The 17293-nt window shown below is 36.7% G+C and overlaps 1 protein-coding gene and 1 pseudogene across 1 annotated transcript in view; one reads left to right on the forward strand and one right to left on the reverse strand.

Moving 5' to 3' along the window:
* Positions 1 to 17293, reverse strand: part of ERBB4 (erb-b2 receptor tyrosine kinase 4) — a 1090474-nt gene that overhangs the window by 915781 nt on the left and 157400 nt on the right. The gene's annotated exons all lie outside the window — the stretch shown is intronic.
* Positions 3493 to 9959, forward strand: LOC129523055 (ATP-binding cassette sub-family F member 2-like; annotated as a pseudogene).

Here is a 17293-nt window from a genome sequence, read left to right on the forward strand (position 1 = left end):
AAACAAAGGAACAAGCCAATTCAGCTGCTAATTTTAAAGAAAAGATAATAGCACTTATAATTATATGCTCTTATAGATCATCAACAATGTGTTTTATTTTTTTAGGCATATACTCATATATCATTTCTATTTAGGTACAAATCCATTTTGATATGCTAGAAATCTGTTTCCACTCTTTAAAAATTAATACAATCTGACTAGTAAAGAGAAAACATAAAACTGTCATTTAAGCTATATAATATGATTTTTTCTCCTGATACTTATCCCTAATACACTCACAGACATTGATGAGTTGCAATACCAAATAATGGTATATCTCATTCTTAAACTTTAAAATGGCTTATGAATAGCCATATTTCCCAAATAGAAAACTTCATTAATATCATGACATAGTCACTGCCAACACAATCTTTAGTGTATAAGAAATAATTCAATAGAAATGTTAGATAAAATTTTGCAATTTTGATCTCAGAGCAAGAATTTAACTTAGAACACATATACAACTGTGTATCTGTATATTCCTCTCATAGACAAAGTTATACTTTTTAAAAGACCTGTAATTTAACAGGTCTAATTATAAAAATTGAAATTTAATTATGATATACAATTCCCAAATGACATTTGCAGTCCATTTATCTGATTTTTTCCCATCTGAGCCATCATAATTAAAAAGATATTTTACATGCCTACAAACACATATAAACACTTGAATTCAAAACATGAAAAACTTTATTTGCTGATTGCATAGTATATGTGTTGGCTAAAAAATGACTAAGAGCAGATATTACATTTAACATTTTAAAATATATTCCATTATAATTAGAATTCAAGGTATATACACCAGAGTCATACTTACGTGATGATAACCTATATTTTTAAAATTTAAATGTTGTTAGATAATATAAAAAGGTGTATAATTTTCATAATTGTACAATTAAATGGCATATGCAAACTTTTCTGCATAATATACAATACAAAAAGAATTTATTTTCATTATATCTTTTTAAGACATTACTATGGAAAAAATCATTTTGGTATAAGTAAAGTTAGGTACTAAAATAAACAGATATTTGACTGATAATTGTTTTACCTCATTATCATTGACAAAAGAAATACATTGTATATTCTTCCTTGAAAAGTAAAATATACGGATGACAAAAAATCTAATCATTATTTTGCTGAATTATTATTTCAAATGTTATAGTCTCATTTATCATGAAACTTTAAAATCCAACAATAAACTTAGATAAGAATAAACCAAAGCCAGCTATCTATTTAAAAGACAAATTAAAATAATTTACAATTGAGAGCAAATATATTTAAGACAACTGCATTTGTTGTTTCTTAAAAAAAAAAAAACTTGCATATTTATTTGGAAAGCAGTTGCATAAACATTTGTCAGATGAATCAATTTATATAAGAATTTACACTGGAATACAATTTTGTTGCATTTTTCAATGCAAGAGAACAAATAAAAGTGTACATTTTATCTACTTCTACTTGAGTAAACCAATACATGTAATAATATCACCTGTTTAGCTGTGCAAAGTAACTGATCTTTCATGTTTAAATAGACACATTAGTACCAAGTAAGCATAGGCATAATCTTTTTTTTTTTTAATTTTTATTTATGATAGTCACACACACACAGACAGAGAGAGAGAGAGAGAGAGAGAGGCAGAGACACAGGCAGAGGGAGAAGCAGGCTCCATGCACCGGGAGCCCGACGTGGGATTCGATCCCGGGTCTCCAGGATCGCGCCCTGGGCCAAAGGCAGGCGCCAAACCGCTGCGCCACCCAGGGATCCCCGCATAGGCATAATCTATCAAGAGTTAAAAATATATATATTTAATTTCTCAGCTTTAGGATATGCACTTTATTTTCTTTTTCAACCTACTGTGAAATTATACCACAGCTAAACCAGCCTCTATGAAAGCTTATATTCAGATTTTTAAATCTTTCTAGAACTACCAACTTCTTATTCTTCCTCCATAGATTTTAACTTGACTCACAGATATCACATAGGTAATGGGAAGGAGATCCAGGGTATAAGTAAGTATACTTATCGATGTTAATATGTTGAATATTTTAAGAGAAATCATGAAACCCATGTAGTTGGCACTCTGGAATGGCACCATTCCACAAGTCTTAAAAAAATATAATTGGCAGTTTATTGAAGAATCTCGACCTAGTAAAAATTCACTTCAAATGTGGAATACTGCATATCTCAATATTGAGCTACAACTTCTTACTTTGGTTTTGTTGAGTAGTTCTAATTCCTTCTGCAATCAGCCATTCTTTTGAATCAACCTAGCATACAGCTAGCTGATTGTTTAGGGAGATGAGAGGAAAGAGATGGGATAATACTCGGGAAGTGATTCAGAGCATGTATTGCCAAAATTTTTTACACTGTGCATGCTATGCTTTTCCAAGTTGTCCTGTGCCCAATTAGAATCTGTTTTTTTTTCTTTCAAAAAAATGAATTTCTGTCTAAAGCCCCTTGACTCCTACTAGTGCTAATAAAGAATTCTCAGTCAGCAATTTGCAGAGTAGGGAAGCCAGGGATAATACAACTGGGCAGCCTTTACAAGCAAAACAAAACACCAAAGAAAGGGAATAAAAAGGCTGACAAACAATGTAAGCTCTCCCATAAGGTTCATACTTATTTTTCCCCGTTTAAATGTATTATTAAAAAGCTGAATCAGCTGTGACCATAATGATACAAAGTTTTGATTATTATGGCAAATTATACCTTCTCTATTCAGGAGAGGGCAAAAAAGTTTTGTGGCTCATCAAAAGAAGCTGGGAGTGAGAGCCAAGGCCACTGACACTTGTGGTTGCAGATTAAGCTGTGAGCAGACTCTAAATAAATTCCATTCTCCCCCATCCCCAAAATACACTATTCTGGCTATTAAGACTGACTTGCATTCTATGCATGCCAGTACTCTATCCATTCAGGATCACTTATTTCAGTGGGAGACAGGGAGGGCAGTCTTCTGAATTAGGAAGCTGTAACAGATTAGTTTTGTGTGTGTGTGTGTGTGTACGTGTGTGTGTGCATATAACAGACTGCTAACTATGAATGATTACAGTCTCTGCTTCAAGCTTAAATAAATCACATAATTTGTGAAAGTCAAAATCTTTTTAAGTGAAAAAAAAAAGGAATGAAAAAATATGTTTGCTTGTAATTTCTGAACCTGGAATTAGCCTTTCTGTCATCTAGAATACGTAACTAATATCATTCTTTGAGAATCTCCAAATAAGATTTTCAAAGACATATAATTAAATTAGCCAAACAAAAATTTTCAAAGATATATAAGCTTACATAAGAATAAAACACCCAAATTATCCAGTGAACTCTTTGATTTTCTTGATTAAATGAAGTTTTCTTTTTGTGCTGATGAGGTTTTTTAAAAGCTGTTTTAGAAAATGTGTTCATTCTCATTTAGAGCAGAAATAAGAATACATAAATCATAAGACTTAGAGGAAAACATGAAGCAAAAACGTTATAACAATGCAAAGAAAGCTGTAACAATTCTAAAATGAAATTATAGAAAATGAAACAATATTAAGGACCATAAACCAAATATCATTAAAAGTATTGACAATCTATTACAAATTCAGCACTATCACTCAAACTGAATTAACTACAAGTACAGAAAAAAAAACTTATAACTTTGTTTCGAACTTAATTTTAATAAAAGTATTTTTCCATTACAAACAATTTTATGGGGTAAAAAACTAAAATAACAAGTGCATATAGGATACAAATAGCCTTTGATAAGTCAGTAGAATCTGTTTCATATTTAATGATATCCTTGCACCATTTTATACATGTTTAACACTCTTCCATCTATATATCAAAATAATGTTTTCAAGCTAACTAGCACACAAAGAGCAAAAAATATGTTTAAATTTACTAAAATTTGTATAACCACAAGCATATGTTGATGAGAATAGCTTTTTTTTCAAAGATTTTATTTATGTATTCATTAGAGACACACAGAGAGAAGCAGAGCCACTGGCAGAAGAAGAAACAGGCTCCCTGCATCAGGAGCTTGATGTGGGACTTGATCCCAGGACCCTGGTATCACGCCCTGAGCTGAAGGTACACAGACACACTCAACCATGGAGCCACCCAAGTGTCCCGAGAATAGCTTCCTATTGAGGAAAACTGTCTTTACTCAGTTGTTATTTGAAGGTAAAAAGCCTGCCCAGTCACATCAGCCAAATTAACAATGGCAATTCAGTACATGACATACACAGCCCCTTCAGATCCAATAAAATTCTCTATATATGTGTCACATGTCATTCAGTGGCAATGAGGTCAAGAAGGCAGGTATCACCATTTCAAGGCACAAGTGTTCTAAAGAGACTAAATTTGATTGACAAAATCTGCTTAGACACCATTTACATACTATTTACAAAATAAGAATGAACTTGAAACAGGTATTCTAATACTAATTCTAATATTGTCTCTGATGCTCACTATGGTGTATCTGATATAAACCACAGTTACATTAAGAATCTTGACAGTTTTCATTTTGCAGCTTGGTAAGACTGCAAATATCACTTTCTCACAAAGCAATAATGAAGTAAAATGACAATTAGGTTATTATCTCAGCTTCATTATATAGCTTACCTCTCACAGAGGATATAGAAGTTATTGGGGGGGGGGGAGAAAGAACATTGACCTTGACCAGCTCTGTGGTACAAATTACACCTTTCAATGTTAAGGATATAAAGATTCTTTACAGGAAAGCTTGGGATCATGGAGTATACAGATTCGGTCAGCAAGGTCTACAGCTATCATATACCACACTGTTGAGCTCTTGGAAAAGGTTGTTATAAAAAGAGTAAATGAGAACAGATTTCTGTTAATATTTCTAAATTATTTTTTCAATAATGATACACATCTTTCTCACAAGAGTATCACTAATAAATGTAAGGACACATAACTTAGAACATGTAGTATCCCTATTTGAATAATATAAAAATTGCTTTAAAAATTTTTTCTGCATTCAGTTTAATGGATCAAAATCATACGAATAAAAAAGAACAGATGTTTGTTTAAATAGATTTCAACTGTTCCACAAAATTTTATCAAAGTCATGAAGGCATTCAATAGTATGTTTTTATTAATGATGATTAATTACAGTTGTATAAATTAACCTGAAATTAATAAAATCTCTCTGTAGTGGACTGAATTGGGTTCCTTAAAAATTTATATGTTGAAGGCCTAACCCCCAACATGATTGTATTTGGATATAGGGCCTTTAAGAAAATAATTAAGATTAAATGAAGTCATAATGGTAGGACATCATCTAATAGGACTAGTTTCTTTATAAGAAGAGAAAGAAGGAAAATAAGGCAGAAGAAGAAGAAGAAGAGACACTAGAGATGTCTCTCTCAATCTCGTGCACATAGGAAGACCCATATGTGGACACAGAGAGAAGACAGGCATTTAAAAGCCTAGCTGAGGGGCACCAGGGTGGCTCAAAGGGTTAAGTGTCTGCCTCAGGCTCTGGTCCTGATCCCAGGGTTCTGGGATAGAGCTCTGCATCAGCTCCCTATTCAGCAGGGAGCCTGTTTCTTCATCTCCTCCCTCCTTGTGATCTCTTGCTCAAATAAATAAATAAATAAATAAATAAAATCTGACCAAAAAAAGTTAAATAAAATAAAAGCCTACCAGGGGTGCCCAGGCAGCTCAATCAGTTAAGCATCTAACTCTTGATTGCAGCTCAGGTCATGATCTTAGGGTCCTGGGACCCATCCCTCTGGGGCTCCATGGTAAGTTGGGAGGAATCTGCTTGAGGATTCTCTCTTTCCCTGTCCTTCTGCCCTTTCCACTGCATTCTCTCTCCCTCACTCTCAAATATATATATATTTAATATATATTTTTTATTAAAAAATAAAAATAAAGTAAATAAAAGCCTAACAGAGACAACTCACAATAAAGCTGCGTGGCTGGTACCTTCACCTTAAAATTGCAATCTCCAGAACTATTAGAAAATAAATTTATGTGTCTAAGTCACTCTGCCTGTGGGATTCTGTTATGGCAGTGCAAGCATACTAATATAGTCTCCAGAAATACTAGTTTTTGTCGTGTAAACACTTAGATGTACCAGGCGGAGGAGTCATTTAATCTCTCTGAACCTGTTTCTTTGTTTGTAAACTGAGAGGGCCAAATTAACTCAGGGATGGTAAATATAAGACACACATGACAGCACTCTTTTACTTTTTCCTCGCTCACAGTAGACAAACTATTCCTGGTAATCATTACCAGTCAATGGGAATTGTCTTTTGAGATGAGGCCAATCATCACACCCAGGTTGGAAGATGCATAAGGTCTGCTATAGGACTAGCACTACAGGACTCTACTCCTCAAAATGTGGCTCACAAACCAGCAGCAACAGCAGCAGTAGCACCTGAGAAGCTCATGAGAAATGCAGTCTCAGACCTGAGACCAATCTTCTGAACAAGATCTGCATTTTAACAATCTTTGCAATGGACATCAAAGTTTGCAAAGTACTGATCTAGGATTCAGAAGTTTCTAAAACGAAAGTTGCTAAAATACCCAGGCCACAAGCTAAACGAGGCCCGTTTTATATTTTGTTTGGCTTCTATGCTGTTTAAAATTCTCAAATTATTTGTAAAGCTTAAAAGTGGGGAGAGAGTTCATAAAAAGATATTAATTTCTTGATAAATTAGAAGCTCATGTAAAAATTGGCTAATATTTTTTGCATGGTACTAGCTGGAACCGAGTGGCATTGCCTCTTTCGTGACAAGACATTACATTTTTCCCGTGACAGGGTTGATCATACTTCTCTTCATTTACTTATGTTATCTGTGTGGCCCTGTTATGCATTTGATTTTGTAATCCTTATACTTAAATTTCCTTTTCTTCCATATAGCATTGAAAGAAAACACAAAAAGGAAACATTTTAAAGAGATCTTAAAAGGGATCCCTGGGTGGCGCAGCGGTTTAGCGCCTGCCTTTGGCCCAGGGCGCGATCCTGGAGACCCGGGATCGAATCCCACATCGGGCTCCCGGTGCATGGAGCCTGCTTCTCCCTCTGCCTATGTCTCTGCCCCTCTCTCTCTCTCTCTCTCTCTCTCTCTCTCTCTCTGTGACTATCATAAATAAATTAAAAAAAAGAGAGATCTTAAAAGATACAAGTATCTATCCAAGATTAATTTTTTGATAATTTTTAATTTTCTATTATTCTTTACCAATATTAATTTTCTTTGGTCTGAACCTTAACATTACTTTAATGATAAAATATGTTTTATAGTATGCATCTGATTAATCCATTGGAGAGACTTTATTTAATCTAGATTTCTAGCAGTGTAGATTTTTTTTTCTTGAAAGGAATATACTAATTTTGTTCAAAGTAGGTAGTATTTTTTTTTCATGTCTTAGAAAATCATTTTTAAAATCCTACCTCTTGAAATCTTTTAGGAGCCTGAGATATGTAGAAAATAAAATGAAGAATTAAAGAAATATATAGATAAAACAGATAAATTAATAAAATGATTAGTTGACCAAAGATTAAATGTGGAAGAGTATAAGACATCAGCCTGGAGAATGACACACATTTAGTCATGGTAACTCTCATCGATAGCTACTTGGAAATATAAGGGAATTAATCATAAGATATATCACTTTAAAGATATTTTTATGGAAGTTTTAAAAAGTGATATATAAAATATACTGGGCCTTGAATTTTAAACTTTTAGGGGTAATGAATTTCATTGAAATTAATGGAAATTATGAAAATGTATAACATATTGGTAATATTATTCTCATTTTTTACTTCCCATTACTTTAGGAATCTTATCTTCCTACTCTCAAACCCCAAATCTTATTAATATTTTAATGTTCAGAATCATGAAAGCCATTTACATTTCTGTTAAAAAAAACATAACCCTTGGGCCTTGATTGCCTTAAATACGGTATGTATTTGTTCACATAGTTTCAACCATAATGTCAATAGCAACAAATGATACATTTTTATCAGTAGGTCTATTTATTCAAGTTCTTATTCTTCAACTTATCAAATATCAAAATTTGCACCAATAAGTTTCCTAAAACTGAATATACTTATTACCTAATTTTATTACCCCACATAACAATTTTTTTTTCTTAGCTGGCTGTTAGTGTAATAAGCATTGTAATCTTAAAAATCACTGCAGTGCCTGGGTGGCTCAGTTAGTTGAGTGCGACTTTTAATTCCAGTTTAGGTCACGAACTTCGGGTCTTGGGATTGAGCCCTGTGTCAGGCTCAGTGGGCGTCCGCTTGGGATTCTGTCTGTCTTCCCCTATCCCCTGCACTCTCTCGCTTTCCAAAAATAAATAAATAAATCCTTTAAAAAAAAATCACTGGAGACTAATTGAATATAAATTAGAAATAGGTTGCGACAGAGGCTGAGCAGTGAGGCCCAGCTCCCTGTAAGAACACTTTCGTACCCCTGTGGTTCATCACTACGCCCTCTGACCTGGCCAAGAAGAAGGCAGCCAAAAAGAAGGAAGCTGCCAAAGCACGACGGCGGCCCAGAAAGGGACACGAAGAAAATGGAGATACTGTCACAGAACCACAGGTGGCAGAGGAGAAAAATGAGGAGGCCAATGGCCGAGAGACCATAGAAGTGGATTTTCTGACCAAGGAGCTAGAGGACTTTGAGATGAAGAAAGCTGCTGCTAGAGCTGACATTGGTGTCCTTGCCTCTCACCCCAACAGTACTGCAGCCCACATTATCAACCTCTCCCTCACCTTTCATGGTCAAGAGCTAATCAGTGACACCAAAAGGAATTAAACTCAGGCCATCATTATGGCCTCATTGACTTACATGGAATTAGAGAGTCCATGCTGCTCTCTGCTATTGGGAAACGGGAAGTGCCCATCCCTGAGCACACTGGCATCTACCATCTGACTCAGGAGATGCCCTCTAGTGACAAGACACCTTTGCAGTGTGTGATGGAAGTTGACACAGAGCACAGGGAGGCTGAGCGGCTGGCTCACGAGGATGCTGAGTGTAAGAAGCTCATGGAGCTCTACGAGTGACTGGAGGAGCTGGATGTTGACAAGGTGGAAATGAGGGCCTCCCAGATCTTGCATGGACTGGGTTTCATTCCTGCCATGCAGCGCAAGAAGCTGAAAGACTTCAGTGGGGGCTGTAGAATGAGGGTTGCCCTCGCCAGAGCCCTCTTCACTCAGCCCTTCATGCTGCTCCTGGACAAGCCCTCCAACCACCTGGATCTCGAGGCTTCTGTGTGGTTGGAAGAAGAATTAAAGACTTTTAAGTGCATCCTGGTCCTCGTCTCCCATTCCCAGGACTTTCTGAATGGTGTCTATACCAATATCATTCATATGCACAAAAAGAATCTGAAGTATTACACGGGTAATTATGACCAATATGTGAAGATACTGCTGGAGCTGGAGGAGAACCGGATGAAGAGGTTTCACTGGGAGCAAGATCAGATTGGACACATGAAGAACTACATTGCTAGATTTGGTCATGGCAGCGCCAAGCTGGCCCGGAAAGCCCAGAACAAGGAGAAAACACTACAGAAAATGATGGCATCTGGAATGACAGAGAGGGTTGTGAGGGACAAGACACTGTCATTTTATTTCCCACCATGTGGCAAGATTCCTCCATCTGTCATTATGGTGCAAAATGTGAACTTCAAGTATACAAAAGATGGGCCTTGCATCTACAACAATCTAGAATTTGGTATCAATCTTGATACATAAGTGGCTCTGGTGGGGCCCAATGGAGCAGGGAAGTCAAATCTTCTGACGTTGCTAACTGGAGAGCTACTACCCACTGACAGGACCATCCAAAAACACTCTCATGTCAAGATAGGGTGTTACCATCAGCATTTACAAGAGCAGCAGGACTTAGACGTCTCATCTCATCAAACACCTGGATATCGAGACCATCGACGCCCTGGCTGATGCCATCAATGAGTTTGAGGTGAGTATGATGCTGGTCAGCCATGATTGCAGACTCATTCAGCAGGTTGCCCAGGAAATCTGGGTCTGTGAGAAGCAGACAATCACCAAGTGGCCTGGAAAACATCCTGGCCTACAAGGAGCACCTCAAGTCCAAGCTGGTGGGCGAAGAGCCCCAGCTCACCAGGAGGACCCACAATGTGTGAGCCTCTGCCCGGGCTGGGCCGGGCCTTTGGGGCCACACTCCTGCATTGCTGCAGTACTGCTCCCCAGCCCCTCCCCTGCCCCCACCTGCCTTAGCCACACTCTGTGATCTTATCTACAGCTGGATAGTACCTGTCTGGCTCCTGTCCTTCCAGTTACTTTTGTCCATGTCTGGACTTGGCTGGCTGTTCTGTCAGCACCTTGCTGGTTACTGACCTGACAGGGATGCAGCCAGAGGCACCTGAGGGTCAGCCTAACGGCCCACATCCTGGGCTGGCCTGTGAAAGAGCTTAGGGTCCTCGTCTGGGCTTTGGTGATGTTGGAAGAATACCCCCCAGCCCACTGCCCCCATTCCTTTCTGCTTCTGGTTTGGAGCTCTGGACCAGGGCTTTAGTCCTGGTTGGTTTTTAAATACTTATTTAACAGTGTAACTTTTAGACCTGTGTGACATCCACAAAGTGTCCAATAAAAAAAGAAGCCATAAACAAACAAACTAGAAATAGCAGTAGAACATGTTACCAACTCCCAGCACTTTTTCAACGAATGCCTGCTTCCTATGTGCACATACTGCACATTTTCAATGTCCAGCCTCAGTTGGCAAAGTTGCTCATGGTTGTCCCCCATCTTGCTGGACTTACCGGCACCTGCTTCTTATAATCCTCCCATGTACTATTTCCAGATTCATCTTTACATATCACTATTACCATAACACTTTCCTATTTAAGCATCACTCTCTGTTCCCTTACTACTTTAAAACAAGTTTAATGTGAGTTTTCTCCTTATATTTTTTTTTACATTTTTTTAAAATTTAAATAAAGTTAGCCAACATATAGCATAGTAATGATTTCAGGAGTAAAATTTAGTGATTCATCACTTATATAAAACACCCAGTGATCACATCAACATGTGCCTTCCTTAATACCCATCACCCATTTAACATATCCCTCCTCCTGTCCAGTATCCTCAAGTTTGTTCTCTATAGTTAAGAGTCTCTTATGGTTTGCTTCCCTCTCTGTTTTTATCGAATTTAATTTTTCCTTCTCTTCTCCTGTGTTCATCTGTTTGTTTTAAAATTCTACATAGCAGTAAAATGATTTGTGTCTTTCTCTGATTTATTTCTTTTAGCATAATATATTATTAGAGTTCCATTCACATTGTTGCAAATGGCAAAAATTTCATTCTTCTTGATGGCTGAGTAATATTCCATTGTATATAATATATACCACATCTTTTTTTATCCCCATTCATCAATCAATGGAAATTTGGGCTCTTTCTATAATTTGGATATCATTGATAGTGCTGCTATAAACATTGGGATGTATGTGCCCCTTTGAACCAGCACTTTTGTATCCTTTGGATACAAATACCTAGTAGTGTATTGCTGGGTTGTAGGGTAGTCTATTTTTAACTTTTTGAGGAACCTCTATACTATTCTCCAAAGTAGTTGTACCAGTTTGCATTCCCACCAACAGTGGCAGAAGTGTTCCCCTTTCCCTGCATCCTTGCCAATGTCTATTTTTTTCCTGAATTGTTAATTTTAGCCATTCTGACAGGCATGAGGTGGTATCTCATCATGATTTGGATTTGGATTTTCCTGTTAAGTGACATTCAGCATTTTTCATTTGTTTGTTAGCCATGTGTATGTCTTCTTTGTAGAATTCATGACTTCTGCCCATTTCTTAACTGGATTATTTATTTTTGAGGTGTTGAGTTTGATGAGTTCTTTATAGACTCTGGATACAAGCCCTTTATCTGATACACAATTTGCTAATATCTTTTCCTATTCCATAGGTTGTCTCTCAGTTTTGTTGATCATGTCCTTCAAAGTGCAGAAGTTCTCTTAATGAGATCCCAATAACTCATTTTTGCTTGTGTTTCCCTTGTCTCCAGAGATGTGTCTGGAGGCCTTGCTGCAGGCAAGGTCAAAGAGGTTGTTGCCTGTGTTGTCCTCTAGGATTTTGGTGGTTTCCTGTCTTACATTTAGATCTTTCACCCATTTTTTAAAAATATTTTATTTATTTATTCATGAGAGACACAAAGAGAAAGGCAGAGATGTAGGCAGAGGGAGAAGCAGGCTTCACGCAGGGAGCCCAGTGTGGGCCTCGGTCCCACATCTCTGGGATCACGCCCTGAGCCAAAGGTAGACGCTCAACCGCTGAGCCACCCAGGCATCCCAAGTCTTTCATCCATTTTAAATTTAGTTTTGTGTATGGTATAAGTAGTCCAGTTTAATTCTTCTATAGGTTGCTGTCCAATTCTCCCAAATACAATTTGTTAAAGAGATTATCTCTTTTTCATCGGATGTTCCCTACTGCTTTGTGGAAGACTAGTTGATAATTTGGTTGTTCAAATTCTCTGGGTTCTCTATTCTATCTCATTGTTCTATGTGTCTGTTTTTGTGCCAGTACTATACTGTCTTGATGATCACAGCTTTGTAATACAGCTTGAAGTCTGAGATCGTGATGCATATCACTTTGCTTTTCTTCTTAACATTATTTTGCCTACAGGGTGTTTCCTGGTTCCATATAAATTTTAGGAATGTCTACTCTAGCTCTGTGAAATATGCTGTTGTTTTGATCAGGACTGCACTGAATGTGTAGATTGCTTTGGGTAGCATAAACATTTTAACAATATTTGTTCTTCCAATCCACAAGCATGGAATGTTTTACCATTTCTTTATGTCTTCTTCAATTTCCATATGTATTCTATTGTTTTCAGCATATAGATCTCTTACCTCTTTGGTTATGTTCACTCCTAAGAATCTTATGGCTTTTGGTGCAATTGTAAATTGGATCAACTCCTTGATTTTTCTTTCTGCTGTTTCATTGTCAGTATACAGAAATGCAACAGATTTCTGTACTTTGATTTTATATCCTGCAACTTTGCTGAATTCATGTGTTGAGTCTAACAGTTTTTTGGTGGAGTCTTTCAGGTTTTCTACTGAGTATCACGTTGTTTGCAAATAGTGAAAGTCTGACTTCTCTTCCTTGTTGATTTGTATGCCTTTTATTTCTTTCGTTGTCTGACTGCTGAGGCTAAGACAGCCAGTACTATGTTGAACAATAGTGGTGCCAGTGCACATCCCTGTCATGTTCCTGGCATTAGTGGAAAAGCTCTCAATTTTTCCCCATCGAGGATATTAGTTATGAGTCTTTCATACATGGCATTTATGATGTTGAGGTGTATTTTTTCTATCCCTACTTTCTTGAGGGCTTTTATCAAGAAAATATTATTTTGTCAAATAATTTTTGACAGATTGGTAGATGTGAACCACCCCCACAGACCAGGAATAACTCCCACTTGGTCATGGTGAATAATCAATATATTAAATGTATTTTTACATTTAATATATTGTTGGATTTAATCAGCCGGTAACTTGCTGAGAAGTTTTGCATCCATGTTCATTAGGGATATAGGTCTGTAATTCTGTTTAGTGGTATCTTTACCTGTTCTTGGAACCAAGACAATGATGGCCTTACAGAATAAGCATGGAAGTTTTCCTTCCATTTCTAGTTTTTTGGAACAGCTTCAGCAGAATAGGTATTTGGGAGCCCGGATGGTGTAGTTGGCTGAGCATCTGACTCTTGGTTTCAGCTCAGGTCATGGTCTCAGGGTTGTGAGATCCAACGTTGTGTGGCTCCAACAGAGCAGAGAGTCTGCTTGAGTTTCTCCCTTTCCCTCTGCCCTTCCCACCACTTACACACATGCATGTAAATGCACTCTCTCCCTTTCTCTCTCTCTTAGAATAGATATTAAATTCTTTAAGTGTTGGTAGGATTCCCCTGGGAAGCCATTTAGCCCTGGACTCTTGTTTCCTGGGAGATTTTTGATTACTGGTTCAATTTGTTTGCTGGTTATATGTCTGTTCAAATTTTCTGTTTCTTCCTATTCCAGGTAGTTTATATGTTTCTAGAAATTTATCCATTTCTTCCAGATTGCCCAATTTGTTGGCATATAATTGCTCATAATATTCTCTTATAATTGTTTGTATTTTAGGGCAACAGGGTGACTCCATTGGTTAAGCATTCAACTCTTGGTTTTGGCTCAGGTAATGATCTCAGGGTTGTGTGATCAAGGCCCATGTGGCCCTGTGCTCAGTGGGGAGTCTTCTTGAGATTCTCTCTTTCTCTGCCCCTCCTCCCCTCAAATGAATAAATAAGTCTTTACAAAAAAAAACAGTCATTGTTTGTATTTCTACAATGTTGGTTGTTATCTCTCCTGCTTCAGTTGTGATTTTATTTATTTGGGTACTTTCTCTTTTCTTTTTGATAAGTCTGGCTAGCAGTTTACATATTTTGTTAATTCTTTCAAAGAACCAGCTGCTAGTTTTGCTGATCTGGTATGTATTTTTTTATAACACTAATTTCTGTTCTACTCTTAATTGTTTTCCTAATCCGCTGTTTCTAGGCTTTATTTGCTGTTCTTTTTTCAGCTCCTTTAGATGTAAGGTTAGGTTGTGTATTTGAGACTATTCTTATTTCATAAGGAAGGCCTGTATTGCTATATGTTTCCCTCTTATGATCACCTTTGTTCCACCCCAGTTTTGAACTGTCTTGTTTTCATTTTCATTTTGCTTCCATGTATTTTTTTTATTTTTAATTTCCTGGTTAACTCATTCATAACCTCCCTGTATTTGTCATCTTTCCAAATTTTTTCTTGTGGTTGATTTCAAGTTTCATAGTGTTGTGGTCTGAAAATATGCATGGTAGGATCTCAATCTTTTTGTACCTGTTGAAGTCTGATTTATGACCCAGTATGTGATCTATTCTGGAGAACGATTCGTGTGCACTCAAAAATAATATGTATTCTGCTTTAGGATGAAATGCTCTGAATATATCTGTGAAGTCCATCTGGTTCAGTGTGTCATTCAAAGCCATTGTTTCCTTGTTGATCTTCTGTTTACATGATCTGTCCATTGCTGTGAGTGGGGTGTTAAAGTCCCCTACTATTATTGTATTATTTTCAATGATATTCTGTTTGCTATTAATTGATTTATATATTTGACTGCTCCCAAGTTGGGGTGACAAATAGTTACAGTCTTTAGATTTTCTTTTTGGATAGACCCCTTTATTATGGTACAGTGTCTTTCTTCATCTCTTAACAGTTTTTGACTTAAAATCTAGTTTCTCTAATAGAAGTATGGCTACTCCAGCTTTCTTTTGGTGTTCATTAGCAGGATAGATGTTTCTCCACCCCTTCAATTTCTATCTGGAGGTGTCTGGATCTAAAATGAGTTTCTTATGAGCAATATATTGATGGATCTTACTGAGTTTTTTTTTAATACTTTATTTATTTATTTATTTATTTATTTATTTATTTATTTATTTATGAGAGACAGAGAGAGAGGCAGAGACAAGCAGAGGGAGAGGCAGGCTCCATGCAGGAAGCCTGATGTGGGATTCGATCCCAGGACTCTGGGATCATGCTCTGAGCCAAAGGCAGACACTAACCACTGAGCCACCAAGGCATCCCTGGGTCTTACTGTTTTAATCCATTTTGATACCCTGTGCCTTTTAATTGGAGCAATGAGTGCTTACATTCAGCGTTCGATAAATATGAATTTAGTGTCACTGTATTACCTATAAAATCACAGTTCCTATAGATTGTCTCCATTCCCTTCTAGTCTTTGTTGCTTTTGCTCTCTTTTCCACTCAAAGGGTCCCCTTTAATTTTTCTTGCAGAGCTGGTTTAGTCACTAACTCTTTTAGTTTTTATTTGTCTTGGAAACTCTATCTCTTCTCTATTCTGAATGAAAGCCTTGCTATAAATACAGTATACTTGGCTGCATGTTTTTCTCATTCAGCATGTAAAATATACCCTGCACTCTCTTCTGGCCTACCATGTTTCTGTGGACATGTCTACTGCTAATCTTAGGTGTCTACCCTTGTAGGTTAAGGACCTTTAATACCTAGCTAATTTCAGAATTCTCTCTTTATCTTTGGTATCTTACAAGTTTCACTATGATATGTTTTGCTGTTGATCTGTTTTTGCTGATTTTGAGGGGAGTTCTCTGTGCCTCTTGGACTTAAATACTTGTTTCTTTCCCCAGATTAGGGAAGTTCTCAGCTATAATTTGTTCAAATAAATCTTCTGCCCCCTTTTCTCTTCTTCTACTGAGACTCCTATGATACAGATATCATTGCATTTTGTGGAATTGCTGAGTTCCCTAAATCTATATTATCTAAGTTTTCTTTCCCTCTTCTTTTCAGCTTCATTATTTTCCATAATTTTATCTTCTATATCATCTATTTGATCCTCTGCTTTTTCCATCCTTGAAGTGATTACATGCAATAAGTTTTGCATCTCAAGCACAGCCTTTGTTATTATGGCCTGACTAGTTTTTAGGTGTTTATATCTCCAACAAGAGTTACTCTGGTGTCCCCTATGCTTCTCGCAAGCCCAGCTAGTAGTCTTATGACTACTGTTCTAAATTCTTTTTCAGATATGTTGCTTATATCTGTTTTGAGCAAATCCCTATCTGTAATTTCTTCTTGTTTTCTTTTGGTGAGAATTCCTCCATTGTGTCATTCATTATATCTAGGTTTCTGTCTTTTGCGTATTATGAAAGCTTGTTATGTTTCCTATTCCTGACAGTAATACTACAATAAGAAGGGGTCATACAATGTCTAAGGCCTGGCACTTCAAGAAATGTTTCTGTGTGCACTCTGCTGCTGTCTTTTGGCTGTTCTTTCCATAGGTCAGTCCTCTACCATCCTTTAACTACTGTCCTTTGATTCAGATAAGTTGGATTAAAAGAACAAATGAAGAAAGAAAAGAAAGAAAAGAAAGAAAATAAAAGAAAAGAAAAGGTTAAAAGAGGTCTGATCCAAGAAAAAAGCAAAAGGAATAAAAAAGCAAACAAAAATTATAAGCCTGATTCCACAGAAAAAGATAGAAAGAAAAAAGAAAAACAATGAAGAAAAAAAAAAAGCCTGATCCAAAAAAAAATGAGAAAAGGAACAAAAAATTATGTCTGATTCCAAAGAAAATAATTTTTAAAAAATAAAATTAAATTAAAAATAAATTAAGATAAAGAAAGCCTGGTCCTATTTCCACCAGAACTGAAGCTGGTGCTTTGGAGTACTGATTAGTAGACTTGGTACATGTTGGGGGCCTGTGTTGGTCTTCTGAGG

Source organism: Nyctereutes procyonoides, unplaced genomic scaffold (assembly GCF_905146905.1).
Source record: "Nyctereutes procyonoides isolate TBG_1078 unplaced genomic scaffold, NYPRO_anot_genome, whole genome shotgun sequence".
In the NCBI taxonomy this organism is placed as follows: Eukaryota; Metazoa; Chordata; class Mammalia; order Carnivora; family Canidae; genus Nyctereutes; species Nyctereutes procyonoides.